Source organism: Anomaloglossus baeobatrachus, chromosome 7, assembly GCF_048569485.1.
Source record: "Anomaloglossus baeobatrachus isolate aAnoBae1 chromosome 7, aAnoBae1.hap1, whole genome shotgun sequence".
NCBI lineage: Eukaryota > Metazoa > Chordata > Amphibia > Anura > Aromobatidae > Anomaloglossus > Anomaloglossus baeobatrachus.
This window is the reverse complement of record NC_134359.1, coordinates 301,704,257-301,722,465: the sequence shown is the minus strand read 5'-3', so window position 1 is coordinate 301,722,465 and position 18,209 is coordinate 301,704,257. Positions and strand designations below refer to the sequence as shown.

Here is an 18,209-nt window from a genome sequence, read left to right as displayed (position 1 = left end):
ACAGTGATATCTCTCTGAGTACAGATAATGTAGTAGATGTCACCTGCAGTCCTATGTAACACCACAGATAACACAGTGATATCTCTGAGTACAGATAATGTAGTAGATGTCACCTGCAGTCCTATGTAACACCACAGATAACACAGTGATATCTCTGAGTACAGATAATGTAGTAGATGTCACCTGCAGTCCTATGTAACACCACAGATAACACAGTGATATCTCTCTGAGTACAGATAATGTAGTAGATGTCACCTGCAGTCCTATGTAACACCACAGATAACACAGTGATATCTCTGAGTACAGATAATGCAGTAGATGTCACCTGCAGTCCTATGTAACACCACAGATAACACAGTGATATCTCTGAGTACAGATAATGTAGTAGATGTCACCTGCAGTCCTATGTAACACCACAGATAACACAGTGATATCTCTGAGTACAGATAATGTAGTAGAGGTCACCTGCAGTCCTATGTAACACCACAGATAACACAGTGATATCTCTGAGTACAGATAATGTAGTAGATGTCACCTGCAGTCCTATGTAACACCACAGATAACACAGTGATATCTCTCTGAGTACAGATAATGTAGTAGATGTCACCTGCAGTCCTATGTAACACCACAGATAACACAGTGATATCTCTCTGAGTACAGATAATGTAGTAGATGTCACCTGCAGTCCTATGTAACACCACAGATAACACAGTGATATCTCTCTGAGTACAGATAATGTAGTAGATGTCACCTGCAGTCCTATGTAACACCACAGATAACACAGTGATATCTCTGAGTACAGATAATGCAGTAGATGTCACCTGCAGTCCTATGTAACACCACAGATAACACAGTGATATCCCTGAGTACAGATAATGTAGCAGATGTCACCTGCAGTCCTATGTAACACCACAGATAACACAGTGATATCTCTGAGTACAGATAATGTAGTAGATGTCACCTGCAGTCCTATGTAACACCACAGATAACACAGTGATATCCCTGAGTACAGATAATGTAGCAGATGTCACCTGCAGTCCTATGTAACACCACAGATAACACAGTGATATCTCTGAGTACAGATAATGTAGTAGATGTCACCTGCAGTCCTATGTAACACCACAGATAACACAGTGATATATCTGAGTACAGATAATGTAGGAGATGTCACCTGCAGTCCTATGTAACACCACAGATAACACAGTGATATCTCTGAGTACAGATAATGTAGTAGATGTCACCTGCAGTCCTATGTAACACCACAGATAACACAGTGATATCTCTGAGTACAGATAATGTAGCAGATGTCACCTGCAGTCCTATGTAACACCACAGATAACACAGTGATATCTCTGAGTACAGATAATGTAGCAGATGTCACCTGCAGTCCTATGTAACACCACAGATAACACAGTGATATCTCTGAGTACAGATAATGTAGTAGATGTCTCCTGCAGTCCTATGTAACACCACAGATAACACAGTGATATCTCTCTGAGCACAGATAATGTAGTAGATGTCACCTGCAGTCCTATGTAACACCACAGATAACACAGTGATATCTCTCTGAGCACAGATAATGTAGTAGATGTCACCTGCAGTCCTATGTAACACCACAGATAACAGTGATATCTCTGAGTACAGATAATGTAGCAGATGTCACCTGCAGTCCTATGTAACACCACAGATAACACAGTGATATCTCTGAGTACAGATAATGTAGTAGATGTCACCTGCAGTCCTATGTAACACCACAGATAACACAGTGATATCTCTGAGTACAGATAATGCAGTAGATGTCACCTGCAGTCCTATGTAACACCACAGATAACACAGGGATATCTCTCTGAGTACAGATAATGTAGTAGATGTCACCTGCAGTCCTATGTAACACCACAGATAACACAGTGATATCTCTGAGTACAGATAATGTAGTAGATGTCACCTGCAGTCCTATGTAACACCACAGATAACACAGTGATATCTCTGAGTACAGATAATGTAGTGATGTCACCTGCAGTCCTATGTAACACCACAGATAGCACAGTGATATCTCTGAGTACAGATAATGTAGTAGAGGTCACCTGCAGTCCTATGTAACACCACAGATAAGTGATATATCTGAGTACAGATAATGTAGTAGAGGTCACCTGCAGTCCTATGTAACACCACAGATAACACAGTGATATCTCTGAGTACAGATAATGTAGTAGAGGTCACCTGCAGTCCTATGTAACACCACAGATAAGTGATATATCTGAGTACAGATAATGTAGTAGAGGTCACCTGCAGTCCTATGTAACACCACAGATAACACAGTGATATCACTGAGTACAGATAATGCAGTAGATGTCACCTGCAGTCCTATGTAACACCACAGATAACACAGTGATATCTCTGAGTACAGATAATGTAGTAGATGTCACCTGCAGTCCTATGTAACACCACAGATAACACAGTGATATCTCTGAGTACAGATAATGTAGTAGAGGTCACCTGCAGTCCTATGTAACACCACAGATAACACAGTGATATCACTGAGTACAGATAATGTAGTAGAGGTCACCTGCAGTCCTATGTAACACCACAGATAACACAGTGATATCTCTGAGTACAGATAATGCAGTAGATGTCACCTGCAGTCCTATGTAACACCACAGATAACACAGTGATATCTCTGAGTACAGATAATGTAGTAGATGTCACCTGCAGTCCTATGTAACACCACAGATAACACAGGGATATCTCTCTGAGTACAGATAATGCAGTAGATGTCACCTGCAGTCCTATGTAACACCACAGATAACACAGTGATATCTCTGAGTACAGATAATGTAGTAGAGGTCACCTGCAGTCCTATGTAACACCACAGATAAGTGATATATCTGAGTACAGATAATGCAGTAGATGTCACCTGCAGTCCTATGTAACACCACAGATAACACAGTGATATCTGAGTACAGATAATGTAGTAGAGGTCACCTGCAGTCCTATGTAACACCACAGATAACACAGTGATATCTGAGTACAGATAATGCAGTAGATGTCACCTGCAGTCCTATGTAACACCACAGATAACACAGTGATATCTGAGTACAGATAATGCAGTAGATGTCACCTGCAGTCCTATGTAACACCACAGATAACACAGTGATATCTCTGAGTACAGATAATGTAGTAGATGTCACCTGCAGTCCTATGTAACACCACAGGTAACACAGTGATATCTCTGAGTACAGATAATGTAGTAGATGTCACCTGCAGTCCTATGTAACACCACAGGTAACACAGTGATATCTCTGAGTACAGATAATGTAGTAGATGTCACCTGCAGTCCTATGTAACTCCACAGATAACACAGTGATATCTCTGAGTACAGATAATGTAGATGTCACCTGCAGTCCTATGTAACACCACAGATAACACAGTGATATCTCTGAGTACAGATAATGTAGTAGATGTCACCTGCAGTCCTATGTAACAGCACAGATAACACAGTGATATCTCTGAGTACAGATAATGTAGTAGATGTCACCTGCAGTCCTATGTAACACCACAGATAACACAGTGATATCTCTCTGAGTACAGATAATGTAGTAGATGTCACCTGCAGTCCTATGTAACACCACAGATAACACAGTGATATCTCTGAGTACAGATAATGTAGTAGATGTCACCTGCAGTCCTATGTAACACCACAGATAACACAGTGATATCTCTGAGTACAGATAATGTAGTAGTCACCTGCAGTCCTATGTAACACCACAGATAACACAGTGATATCTCTGAGTACAGATAATGTAGTAGATGTCTCCTGCAGTCCTATGTAACACCACAGATAACACAGTGATATCTCTCTGAGTACAGATAATGTAGTAGATGTCACCTGCAGTCCTATGTAACACCACAGATAACACAGTGATATCTCTGAGTACAGATAATGTAGTAGATGTCACCTGCAGTCCTATGTAACACCACAGATAACACAGTGATATCTCTCTGAGTACAGATAATGTAGTAGATGTCACCTGCAGTCCTATGTAACACCACAGATAACACAGTGATATCTCTGAGTACAGATAATGTAGTAGATGTCACCTGCAGTCCTATGTAACACCACAGATAACACAGTGATATCTCTGAGTACAGATAATGTAGTAGATGTCACCTGCAGTCCTATGTAACACCACAGATAACACAGTGATATCTCTGAGTACAGATAATGTAGTAGATGTCACCTGCAGTCCTATGTAACACCACAGATAACACAGTGATATCTCTGAGTACAGATAATGTAGTAGATGTCACCTGCAGTCCTATGTAACACCACAGATAACACAGTGATATCTCTCTGAGTACAGATAATGTAGTAGATGTCACCTGCAGTCCTATGTAACACCACAGATAACACAGTGATATCTCTCTGAGTACAGATAATGTAGTAGATGTCACCTGCAGTCCTATGTAACACCACAGATAACACAGTGATATCTCTGAGTACAGATAATGTAGTAGATGTCACCTGCAGTCCTATGTAACACCACAGATAACACAGTGGTATCTCTGAGTACAGATAATGTAGTAGATGTCACCTGCAGTCCTATGTAACACCACAGATAACACAGTGATATCTCTGAGTACAGATAATGTAGTAGATGTCACCTGCAGTCCTATGTAACACCACAGATAACAGTGATATCTCTGAGTACAGATAATGTAGTAGATGTCACCTGCAGTCCTATGTAACACCACAGATAACACAGTGATATCTCTGAGTACAGATAATGTAGTAGATGTCACCTGCAGTCCTATGTAACACCACAGATAACGCAGTGATATCTCTGAGTACAGATAATGTAGTAATGTCACCTGCAGTCCTATGTAACACCACAGATAACACAGTGATATCTCTGAGTACAGATAATGTAGTAGATGTCACCTGCAGTCCTATGTAACACCACAGATAACAGTGATATCTCTGAGTACAGATAATGTAGTAGATGTCACCTGCAGTCCTATGTAACACCACAGATAACACAGTGATATCTCTGAGTACAGATAATGTAGTAGATGTCACCTGCAGTCCTATGTAACACCACAGATAACACAGTGATATCTCTGAGTACAGATAATGTAGTAGAGGTCACCTGCAGTCCTATGTAACACCACAGATAAGTGATATATCTGAGTACAGATAATGTAGTAGAGGTCACCTGCAGTCCTATGTAACACCACAGATAACACAGTGATATCACTGAGTACAGATAATGCAGTAGATGTCACCTGCAGTCCTATGTAACACCACAGATAACACAGTGATATCTCTGAGTACAGATAATGTAGTAGATGTCACCTGCAGTCCTATGTAACACCACAGATAACACAGTGATATCTCTGAGTACAGATAATGTAGTAGAGGTCACCTGCAGTCCTATGTAACACCACAGATAACACAGTGATATCACTGAGTACAGATAATGTAGTAGAGGTCACCTGCAGTCCTATGTAACACCACAGATAACACAGTGATATCTCTGAGTACAGATAATGCAGTAGATGTCACCTGCAGTCCTATGTAACACCACAGATAACACAGTGATATCTCTGAGTACAGATAATGTAGTAGATGTCACCTGCAGTCCTATGTAACACCACAGATAACACAGGGATATCTCTCTGAGTACAGATAATGCAGTAGATGTCACCTGCAGTCCTATGTAACACCACAGATAACACAGTGATATCTCTGAGTACAGATAATGTAGTAGAGGTCACCTGCAGTCCTATGTAACACCACAGATAAGTGATATATCTGAGTACAGATAATGCAGTAGATGTCACCTGCAGTCCTATGTAACACCACAGATAACACAGTGATATCTGAGTACAGATAATGTAGTAGAGGTCACCTGCAGTCCTATGTAACACCACAGATAACACAGTGATATCTGAGTACAGATAATGCAGTAGATGTCACCTGCAGTCCTATGTAACACCACAGATAACACAGTGATATCTGAGTACAGATAATGCAGTAGATGTCACCTGCAGTCCTATGTAACACCACAGATAACACAGTGATATCTCTGAGTACAGATAATGTAGTAGATGTCACCTGCAGTCCTATGTAACACCACAGGTAACACAGTGATATCTCTGAGTACAGATAATGTAGTAGATGTCACCTGCAGTCCTATGTAACTCCACAGATAACACAGTGATATCTCTGAGTACAGATAATGTAGATGTCACCTGCAGTCCTATGTAACACCACAGATAACACAGTGATATCTCTGAGTACAGATAATGTAGTAGATGTCACCTGCAGTCCTATGTAACAGCACAGATAACACAGTGATATCTCTGAGTACAGATAATGTAGTAGATGTCACCTGCAGTCCTATGTAACACCACAGATAACACAGTGATATCTCTCTGAGTACAGATAATGTAGTAGATGTCACCTGCAGTCCTATGTAACACCACAGATAACACAGTGATATCTCTGAGTACAGATAATGTAGTAGATGTCACCTGCAGTCCTATGTAACACCACAGATAACACAGTGATATCTCTGAGTACAGATAATGTAGTAGTCACCTGCAGTCCTATGTAACACCACAGATAACACAGTGATATCTCTGAGTACAGATAATGTAGTAGATGTCTCCTGCAGTCCTATGTAACACCACAGATAACACAGTGATATCTCTCTGAGTACAGATAATGTAGTAGATGTCACCTGCAGTCCTATGTAACACCACAGATAACACAGTGATATCTCTGAGTACAGATAATGTAGTAGATGTCACCTGCAGTCCTATGTAACACCACAGATAACACAGTGATATCTCTCTGAGTACAGATAATGTAGTAGATGTCACCTGCAGTCCTATGTAACACCACAGATAACACAGTGATATCTCTGAGTACAGATAATGTAGTAGATGTCACCTGCAGTCCTATGTAACACCACAGATAACACAGTGATATCTCTGAGTACAGATAATGTAGTAGATGTCACCTGCAGTCCTATGTAACACCACAGATAACACAGTGATATCTCTGAGTACAGATAATGTAGTAGATGTCACCTGCAGTCCTATGTAACACCACAGATAACACAGTGATATCTCTCTGAGTACAGATAATGTAGTAGATGTCACCTGCAGTCCTATGTAACACCACAGATAACACAGTGATATCTCTCTGAGTACAGATAATGTAGTAGATGTCACCTGCAGTCCTATGTAACACCACAGATAACACAGTGATATCTCTGAGTACAGATAATGTAGTAGATGTCACCTGCAGTCCTATGTAACACCACAGATAACACAGTGGTATCTCTGAGTACAGATAATGTAGTAGATGTCACCTGCAGTCCTATGTAACACCACAGATAACACAGTGATATCTCTGAGTACAGATAATGTAGTAGATGTCACCTGCAGTCCTATGTAACACCACAGATAACAGTGATATCTCTGAGTACAGATAATGTAGTAGATGTCACCTGCAGTCCTATGTAACACCACAGATAACACAGTGATATCTCTGAGTACAGATAATGTAGTAGATGTCACCTGCAGTCCTATGTAACACCACAGATAACACAGTGATATCTCTGAGTACAGATAATGTAGTAGATGTCACCTGCAGTCCTATGTAACACCACAGATAACACAGTGATATCTCTGAGTACAGATAATGTAGTAGATGTCACCTGCAGTCCTATGTAACACCACAGATAACACAGTGATATCTCTGAGTACAGATAATGTAGTAATGTCACCTGCAGTCCTATGTAACACCACAGATAACACAGTGATATCTCTGAGTACAGATAATGTAGTAGATGTCACCTGCAGTCCTATGTAACACCACAGATAACAGTGATATCTCTGAGTACAGATAATGTAGTAGATGTCACCTGCAGTCCTATGTAATTCTGAGTAGAGATTAATGTCATCGTACCTGCAGTCCTATGTAACACCCGTTATTCCTCGATGGCATCAGTGGATTATTGTGTCTCAGTTGCTCTCTGTTGCGTCAGTCTCGGTGTGTGAATTCTTTTTTCTTTGCTCGGTGGTGATCTTCCTCTTCCTGATTCACCTCCGCATTGCTCTGTCCCTTTCATTTGTTATTACTTGGGGACGTCTGGACGAGGCTTTTTCCGGACAAGTCGTCGTGTGTTTTGTGGTTCATGTAAATAATTGTATGTTTTTTATAGATTTTTTTTTTTGCAATGAAAACCTAGAAAATAAAGCAATCGTTGTTTTCTGTTCTTCGCTCGCCGCGTTTCATATTAAATAGAACATTGAATGATTTTTTTCGCTTCTGTGGATATTAACGTGTGAACGACGTTTGTTATAAGTTTAAAAAAAAAACAAACAAAAAACATTTTATATGAGAAGACATTTTTCACTTCGCGATTAATTTCTTGCAGATGTTTTATATATTTAGATATTTTTTCAGTTTATTGAAATTTTTCGAATGTAAAAATATTAGAAATAGGATTATGTTTTTTCTTTTTTATTAATTTTTTATTTTCTGGTGCATTCGACCATGAATATTTGGTGAGGTTTTTTATGTTACAGCTATTCGGTAAATTACGTCACTTGTGGTTTTCTTTGCTTTTTATCGTATTTTCTTCCTTTCTTTCGTCGTCTTCTCGCGTTTCTTTGTTTTTGATGTTTCCTTGTGCTCCCCGGTAATTACAGCGATCAGCGCTGCTCCGCTCCGATTATAGTAATTACCATCGGGGGAGGGGCGATGTTGTTACTTGAATCCGCTCCTGGGAAAGTTGGGTGACGAGAGCAGGATCGGATTTAACCCAAAATGATTTCAGTAAAAACATCAGCTCGCCCCACCAAAAAGAAGACAATGGATGGAAAAGAAGTGACGGGTCGGGGGAAACGACCACACAAATAATATGTTTTGGGTTTTTTTTTTGTTTTTTTCTTTAAAAATTTTAGATTTTTTTGCTACTAAAATAAAAAAGTTTAAAAAAAAAACAAAATTTGAGTATCAGAGATCGAGTCACTTTTACCGATCGGACTCAGTTTTGCTTTTTTATGTCTTCTCCGTCGTGGACGTGATTTTTGTAATTCTGGTGTTTGTGGTCAATCCATTTTTTGAGAGTTTTTAAAAAGTTGTAATATTTTTATACAAATGTTCTCTAGTCTCCACCCACATGGCCCAGTTTATTTTTTGGGGTGTACACTAGAAATTTTTGTGCAAATGTTAGAGCTGGCGAGACATTTTTAAGGGAATATCTGAGTTTTTGCTCAAAAAAAGTCACAAAAAAGGTAAAGACATTCTTTTATTTTGTGCAAAATTCATGAACCGCATGCGTCGTTTGAAGAATTTGGTAAGAAGAATGGGGTTTTTAATTCTTTAGAGAACAGTGGTAGAATGAGGACATATATACCAGGAAGGGGATCAGGATGGAAGGACATATATACCAGGAAGGGGCTCAGGATGGGAGGAGATATATACCAGGAAGGGGATCAGGATGGGAGGACATATATACCAGGAAGGGGCTCAGGATGAGAGGACATATATACCAGGAAGGGGATCAGGATGGGAGGACATATATACCAGGAAGGGGTTCAGGATGAGAGGACATATATACCAGGAAGGGGCACAGGATGGGAGGACATATATACCAGGAAGGGGCTCAGGATGGAAGGACATATATACCAGGAAGGGGCTCAGGATGGGAGGACATATATACCAGGAAGGGGCTCAGGATGAGAGGACATATATACCAGGAAGGGGCTCAGGATGGGAGGACATATATACCAGGAAGGGGCTCAGGATGAGAGGACATATATACCAGGAAGGGGCGCAGGATGGGAAGACATATATACCAGGAAGGGGTGCAGGATGGGAGGACATATATACCAGGAAGGGGCTCAGGATGAGAGGACATATATACCAGGAAGGGGCGCAGGATGGGAGGACATATATACCAGGAAGGGGCCTAGGATGGGAAGACATATATACCAGGAAGAGGCGCAGGATGGGAGGACATATATACCAGGAAGGGGCGTAGGATGGGAGGACATATATACCAGGAAGGGGCGCAGGATGGGAGGACATGTATACCAGGAAGGGGCCTAGGATGGGAGGACATATATACCAGGAAGGGGCCTAGGATGGGAGGACATATATACCAGGAAGGGGCGCAGGATGGGAGGACATATATACCAGGAAGGGGCGCAGGATGGGATGACATATATACCAGGAAGGGGCTCAGGATGAGAGGACATATATACCAGGAAGGGGCTCAGGATGGGAGGACATATATACCAGGAAGGGGCTCAGGATGGGAGGACATATATACCAGGAAGGGGCTCAGGATGAGAGGACATATATACCAGGAAGGGGCGCAGGATGGGAGGACATATATACCAGGAAGGGGCGCAGGATGGGAGGACATATATACCAGGAAGGGGCTCAGGATAAGAGAACATATATACCAGGAAGGGGCGCAGGATGGGAGGACATATATACCAGGAAGGGGCCTAGGATGGGAAGACATATATACCAGGAAGAGGCGCAGGATGGGAGGACATATATACCAGGAAGGGGCGTAGGAAGGGAGGACATATATACCAGGAAGGGGCGCAGGATGGGAGGACATATATACCAGGAAGGGGCCTAGGATGGGAGGACATATATACCAGGAAGGGGCGCAGGATGGGGGGACATATATACCAGGAAGGGGCCTAGGATGGGAGGACATATATACCAGGAAGTGGCCTAGGATGGGAGGACATATATACCAGGAAGGGGCGCAGGATGGGAGGACATATATACCAGGAAGGGGCTCAGGATGAGAGGACATATATACCAGGAAGGGGCTCAGGATGGGAGGACATATATACCAGGAAGGGGCTCAGGATGGGAGGACATATATACCAGGAAGGGGCTCAGGATGAGAGGACATATATACCAGGAAGGGGCGCAGGATGGGAGGACATATATACCAGGAAGGGGCGCAGGATGGGAGGACATATATACCAGGAAAGGGCCTAGGATGGGAGGACATATATACCAGGAAGGGGCGCAGGATGGGAGGACATATATACCAGGAAGGGGCCTAAGATGGGAGGACATATATACCAGGAAGGGGCCTAGGATGGGAGGACATATATACCAGGAAGGGGTGCAGGATGGGAGGACATATATACCAGGAAGGGGCCCAGGATGGGAGGACATATATACCAGGAAGGGGCTCAGGATGGGAGGACATATATACCAGGAAGGGGCTCAGGATGGGAGGACATATATACCAGGAAGGGGCTCAGGATGGGAGGACGTATATACCAGGAAGGGGCGCAGGATGGGAGGACATATATACCAGAAAGGGGCCTCAGATGGGAGGACATATATACCAGGAAGGGGCCTAGGATGAGAGGACATATATACCAGGAAGGGGTGCAGGATGGGAGGACATATATACCAGGAAGGGGCCCAGGATGGGAGGACATACATACCAAGAAGGGGCTCAGGATGGGAGGACATATATACCAGGAAGGGGCTCAGGATGGGAGGACATATATACCAGGAAGGGGCCCAGGATGGGAGGACATATATACCAGGAAGGGGCTCAGGATGGGAGGACATATATACCAGGAAGGGGCTCAGGATGGGAGGACATATAAACCAGGAAGGGGCTCAGGATGGGAGGACATATATACCAGGAAGGGGCGCAGGATGGGAGGACATATATACCAGGAAGGGGCCTAGGATGGGAGGACATATATACCAGGAAGGGGCCTAGGATGGGAGGACATATATACCAGGAAGGGGTGCAGGATGGGAGGACATATATACCAGGAAGGGGCTCAGGATGGGAGGACATATATACCAGGAAGGGGCTCAGGATGGGAGGACATATATACCAGTAAGGGGCCCAGGATGGGGGACATATATACCAGGAAGGGGCTCAGGATGGGAGGACATATATACCAGTAAGGGGCCCAGGATGGGGGACATATATACCAGAATGGGGTACATATACACCAGGAAGGGGTCTAGGATGAGGGACATATATACCATAATGGGGGACATATACAGTACAGACCAAAAGTTTGGACACACCTTCTCACCTCTAGAACAACTGTTAGAGGAGACTTTGTGCCGCAGGCCTTCATGGTAAAATAGCTGCTAGGAAATCGCTGCTAAGGGCAGCTGAAAAGCTACGTTCTGAAGCGCATGGTGCTGGCAGAGAACGTGCGCTCTGCATACTGCTTCTCCCTATAGACAGCATGCAAACCGCACGGAAGAAGTGACATGTCACTTCTTAGAACGCAGCGATTCGGGCAGCAGCCGAAGCGCTGCGTTCTAATAAGCCACGTGCGCACGGCTCCTGCACAATCTCCATAGACTGTGCAGGGGACGCAGGACGCATGTAGTTACGCTGTGGTGCAGATCGCAGCGTAACTGCATGTAATACGCACACGTGCGCATATAGCCTTAGAAGGGAATTATTTATTTGAATTTCACATTACTTTCTGTGGGTGACAAAACTTTTGTCTTCCCAAAATCTGACCTTTCTGTGTTCATTAAATGATCAATATTTCAGCTTTGCAGCAACTTTATTTTCATAACCTAAACCAAATTTGAGAGGGTTTCAGCTTTCAAAAGAGTAATTTATAAAACCAATGGATGAATTTAAAGTCCGGTTATAAGCTTTTATTTACATAACATGGATAAGCGACAGAACTTCTGTCAGGGACTGTAGATCCCTTTGTGTGTAATGACTCTATATAATATATAGGAATAGATCCCTCTGTGTGTAATTACTCTATATAATATATAGGAATAGATCCCTCTGTGTGTAATGACTCTATATAATATATAGGAATCGATCCCTCTGTGTGTAATGACTCTATATAATATATAGGAATAGATCCCTCTGTGTGTAATGACTCTATATAATATATAGGAATAGATCCCTCTGTGTGTAATGACTCTATATAATATATAGGAATCGATCCCTCTGTGTGTAATGACTCTATATAATATATAGGAATCGATCCCTCTGTGTGTAATGACTATATAATATATAGGAATAGATCCCTCTGTGTGTAATGACTCTATATAATATATAGGAATAGATCCCTCTGTGTGTAATGACTCTATATAATATATAGGAATAGATCCCTCTGTGTGTAATGACTCTATATAATATATAGGAATCGATCCCTCTGTGTGTAATGACTCTATATAATATATAGGAATAGATCCCTCTGTGTGTAATGACTATATAATATATAGGAATAGATCCCTCTGTGTGTAATGACTCTATATAATATATAGGAATCGATCCCTCTGTGTGTAATGACTCTATATAATATATAGGAATAGATCCCTCTGTGTGTAATGACTATATAATATTTAGGAATAGATCCCTCTGTGTGTAATGACTCTATATAATATATAGGAATAGATCCCTCTGTGTGTAATGACTCTATATAATATATAGGAATAGATCCCTCTGTGTGTAATGACTCTATATAATATATAGGAATAAATCCCTCTGTGTGTAATGACTCTATATAATATATAGGAATCGATCCCTCTGTGTGAAATGACTCTATATAATATATAGTGAAACAGCAGAAAAAAAAGGTCTTTAGATTTGCCTTATATTACATCATATCCCATGGCCCAAGAACCACCAACACCAAAGTAAGTTGCACATAGAAAAACTTTAATTGGTTGGGTCAAGCATATAAATATTACATGGGATATAAAAATTGTGACAAGTAAGAAGGTTAAATGACATATAAGAGCGAATAAAGAACCCCATGTGGGGCTGCATGGATCAAATTAGGTGCACACAAAAAGGTGGTGTACTCCCAGCAGGCCAGTGTACGTGCCTATATCATAAACAGGTTCACAGCAAATGACAGGGTAACACTTTAGTGAATGACAATGGGCACATTACACAAACACATGGTCCAAATGACATGACAAAGGACCATGTGTTTGTGTAATGTGCCTATTGTCATTCACTAAAGTGTTACCCTGTCATTTGTTGTGAACCTGTTTATGATATAGGCACGTACACTGGCCCTGCTGGGAATATATCCCTGTCCATTGGACTAGATGCCTGGGCAGTGTGCCTATGTTCATATACTTAAGTGTTACTCTATCACTCACTGTGAACCTGTTTATTGCAATGGCATTTACACTGACCTTGCTGGGAACATATCCCTGTTCACCGGATGATGTGTGTGGGTAACATGCTTATTGTCATTTACTAAAGTGTTATTCTGTCACTGACTGTGAATTTATCTTTTGTATAGGCACTTACACTGGCTCTGCTGGGAATATATTCCTGTTCATTTATCTGTAATGTGCCTAGAGTTCTTGATTAGGTGAACCTGCGTTTTGTAAAAGGCACTTACACTGGCCCTGCTGGGAGTACACCACCTTTTTGTGTGCACCTAATTTGATCCATGTAGCCCCACATGGGGTTCTTTATTCGCTCTTATATGTCATTTAACCTTCTTACTTGTCACAATTTTTATATCCCATGTAATATTTATATGCTTGACCCAACCAATTAAAGTTTTTCTATGTGCAACTTACTTTGGTGTTGGTGGTTCTTGGGCCATGGGATATGATGTAATATAAGGCAAATCTAAAGATCTTTTTTTTCTGCTGTTTCAATATGTTCCTGAAGTTGTTGCCTTTTACCTTATATAAGTCTGCTTTAACTGTCCTGGTTGTTGCTAATTATATAATATATAGGAATAGATCCCTCTGTGTGTAATGACTCTATATAATATATAGGAATAGATCCCTCTGTGTGTAATGACTCTATATAATATATAGGAATAGATCCCTCTGTGTGTAATGACTCTATATAATATATAGGAATAGATCCCTCTGTGTGTAATGACTCTATATAATATATAGGAATAGATCCCTCTGTGTTTAATGACTCTATATAATATATAGGAATAGATCCCTCTGTGTGTAATGACTCTATATAATATATAGGAATAGATCCCTCTGTGTGTAATGACTCTATATAATATATAGGAATAGATCCCTCTGTGTGTAATGACTCTATATAATATATAGGAATAGATCCCTCTGTGTGTAATGACTCTATATAATATATAGGAATAGATCCCTCTGTGTGTAATGACTCTATATAATATATAGGAATAGATCCCTCTGTGTGTAATGACTCTATATAATATATAGGAATAGATCCCTCTGTGTGTAATGACTCTATATAATATATAGGAATAGATCCCTCTGTGTGTAATGACTCTATATAATATATAGGAATAGATCCCTCTGTGTGTAATGACTCTATATAATATATAGGAATAGATCCCTCTGTGTGTAATGACTCTATATAATATATAGGAATAGATCCCTCTGTGTGTAATGACTCTATATAATATATAGGAATAGATCCCTCTGTGTGTAATGACTCTATATAATATATAGGAATAGATCCCTCTGTGTGTAATGACTCTATATAATATATAGGAATAGATCCCTCTGTGTGTAATGACTCTATATAATATATAGGAAGAGATCCCTCTGTGTTTAATGACTCTTTATAATATATAGGAATAGATCCCTCTGTGTGTAATGACTCTATATAATATATAGGAATAGATCCCTCTGTGTGTAATGACTCTATATAATATATAGGAATAGATCCCTCTGTGTGTAATGACTCTATATAATATATAGGAATAGATCCCTCTGTGTTTAATGACTCTATATAATATATAGGAATAGATCCCTCTGTGTGTAATGACTCTATATAATATATAGGAATAGATCCCTCTGTGTGTAATGACTCTATATAATATATAGGAATAGATCCCTCTGTGTGTAATGACTCTATATAATATATAGGAATAGATCCCTCTGTGTGTAATGACTCTATATAATATATAGGAATAGATCCCTCTGTGTGTAATGACTCTATATAATATATAGGAATAGATCCCTCTGTGTGTAATGACTCTATATAATATATAGGAATAGATCCCTCTGTGTGTAATGACTCTATATAATATATAGGAATAGATCCCTCTGTGTGTAATGACTCTATATAATATATAGGAATAGATCCCTCTGTGTGTAATGACTCTATATAATATATAGGAATAGATCCCTCTGTGTGTAATGACTCTATATAATATATAGGAATAGATCCCTCTGTGTTTAATGACTCTTTATAATATATAGGAATAGATCCCTCTGTGTGTAATGACTCTATATAATATATAGGAATAGATCCCTCTGTGTTTAATGACTCTTTATAATATATAGGAATAGATCCCTCTGTGTGTAATGACTCTATATAATATATAGGAATAGATCCCTCTGTGTGTAATGACTCTATATAATATATAGGAATAGATCCCTCTGTGTTTAATGACTCTTTATAATATATAGGAATAGATCCCTCTGTGTGTAATGACTCTATATAATATATAGGAATAGATCCCTCTGTGTGTAATGACTCTATATAATATATAGGAATGGATCCCTCTGTATGTAATGACCCTATATGATAGATGTGTTTCCCTTTTTGTATTGAATTACTGAAATAAATTAACTTTTCAATGATATTCTAATATATTGAGATGCACCTGTATGTATATAGTATGGTCACACTATTTTTGTGCACAGCATTGAAGTACTATTTATGGGCACAGTATGGCAGCAGTATATATGTGTACAGTGTGGCAGAATTATTTATGTGCACAGTATGCCAGCAGTATATATGTGTAGAATATGGCAGCATTATTTATGTGTACAGCATGGAACCATTATTTATGTCCACAGTATGGGAGCATTAAGTATGTGTACAGTAGAGTATCATTATTTATGTGCAAAGTATGGGAGCTTTACATATGCGTACAATATGGCAGCAGTATATATGTGTACAGTATGGTAGCATTATTTATGTGTTTAGCATGGAACCATTATTTATGTGCACAGTATGGGAGCATTAGATATATGTACAGTATGGCAGAATTATTTGTGTACAGTATGGCAGCACTATATATGTGTATATACACATATATACATGTATGCATCAGAAGCTCTAGATCTCCATAGATCCGGGACACGGGCAGTCTGTGCAGTGGAAGCTTCTGTAGATCTGCTGGGTACGAGATCTCCTATGTTGGGGCAATTTGTTGTGCATGAGTTGTTTGTTTTTTTGTAAATGCAATTATTTCACACAACTGCACTGAAACTTGGGTCAGTCAGGTCTGCAAATTTTGGAAATGACAAGCTCTGTGCATGATTCAGTAGCCACACACAGACGTGCACTAGCCGGGTCCACAGGTTGGGTCCTGCTGCGGTTTCTACATCTGGATCTTCAGCAGTCGCTGTGTGCACAGGTTATATTGGGTCTGGTCAATGTCTGTTGGGCTCTCAGACAACACTGAGTGTATATACGCTGTACGCTTGTCTGGACGAGCCCTCAGGCTATGTTCACACTCAGCGTTTTTGCTGCATTTTTTTCTGCAGCTGCTCTTTTTGCAGTAAAAGCGCTGTGTTCAGAATGTCCATGCTGTGGTGTTTTCTCTGCGGTTTTAGCAGCGTCTTTTGGCTGCGGATTATGTGCGCTTTGTCTGCAGGCGTTTAATAAAGTCTCATTTTATTCACCAAAAATGTTTCAAAATCGCTACAAAAAGAGAGGTTTGTATTTTCTGCGGTGTTTTTGGTGGAAAAAAAACCCGCTTCATGTGAACAAAGCCCACGGCGGATTCATCAGTGGCTTTAGGATGATGTTCAGCGCAGGTTTAGATGCATTAACGTCAAAGCCAAGAGTAATATAACAAAGTCACAGGACGTATCAATCCCACCCGGGTGACTCCGGCCGCGAGATCCTTCACAAGCATGTTTCTGCTGATTTTAATTGTTTGATGATAGAAAAAACTACCAAAAAATTGTCACTTCATGGTTTCCAGTGTCTTTGAAGCAGGATTAGTCTTGGTCGCTCCACCCATGAGGCCCGGCTATAAATGAGCAGGAGCCGGCGTAGGATCTGCCTGGACTGTCCCCAACTGTGTGTGGACCCCACAGAGGAGGTGAGGCCTGGGGGCTGAGGGCTGAGGGCTGGGGGCTCGGGGCTGAGGACTAAGGGCAGCTGTAGGGTGTGTGGTGGCTGAGGGCTGGGGGCTGAGGGCTGGGG

At 40.8% G+C, this 18,209-nt stretch overlaps 1 protein-coding gene across 1 annotated transcript in view; it reads right to left on the bottom strand.

The window, feature by feature from the left end:
* The window catches only part of LOC142246549 (uncharacterized), a 29,671-nt gene extending 21,570 nt beyond the window's left edge, over positions 1–8,101 (bottom strand). The window contains exon 1 of the mRNA XM_075319618.1: positions 7,979–8,101. The gene's annotated coding sequence lies outside the window, so the exon portion shown is untranslated. The remainder of the gene's footprint in view (positions 1–7,978) is intronic.
* Between the last annotated feature and the right edge of the window lie 10,108 nt (positions 8,102–18,209).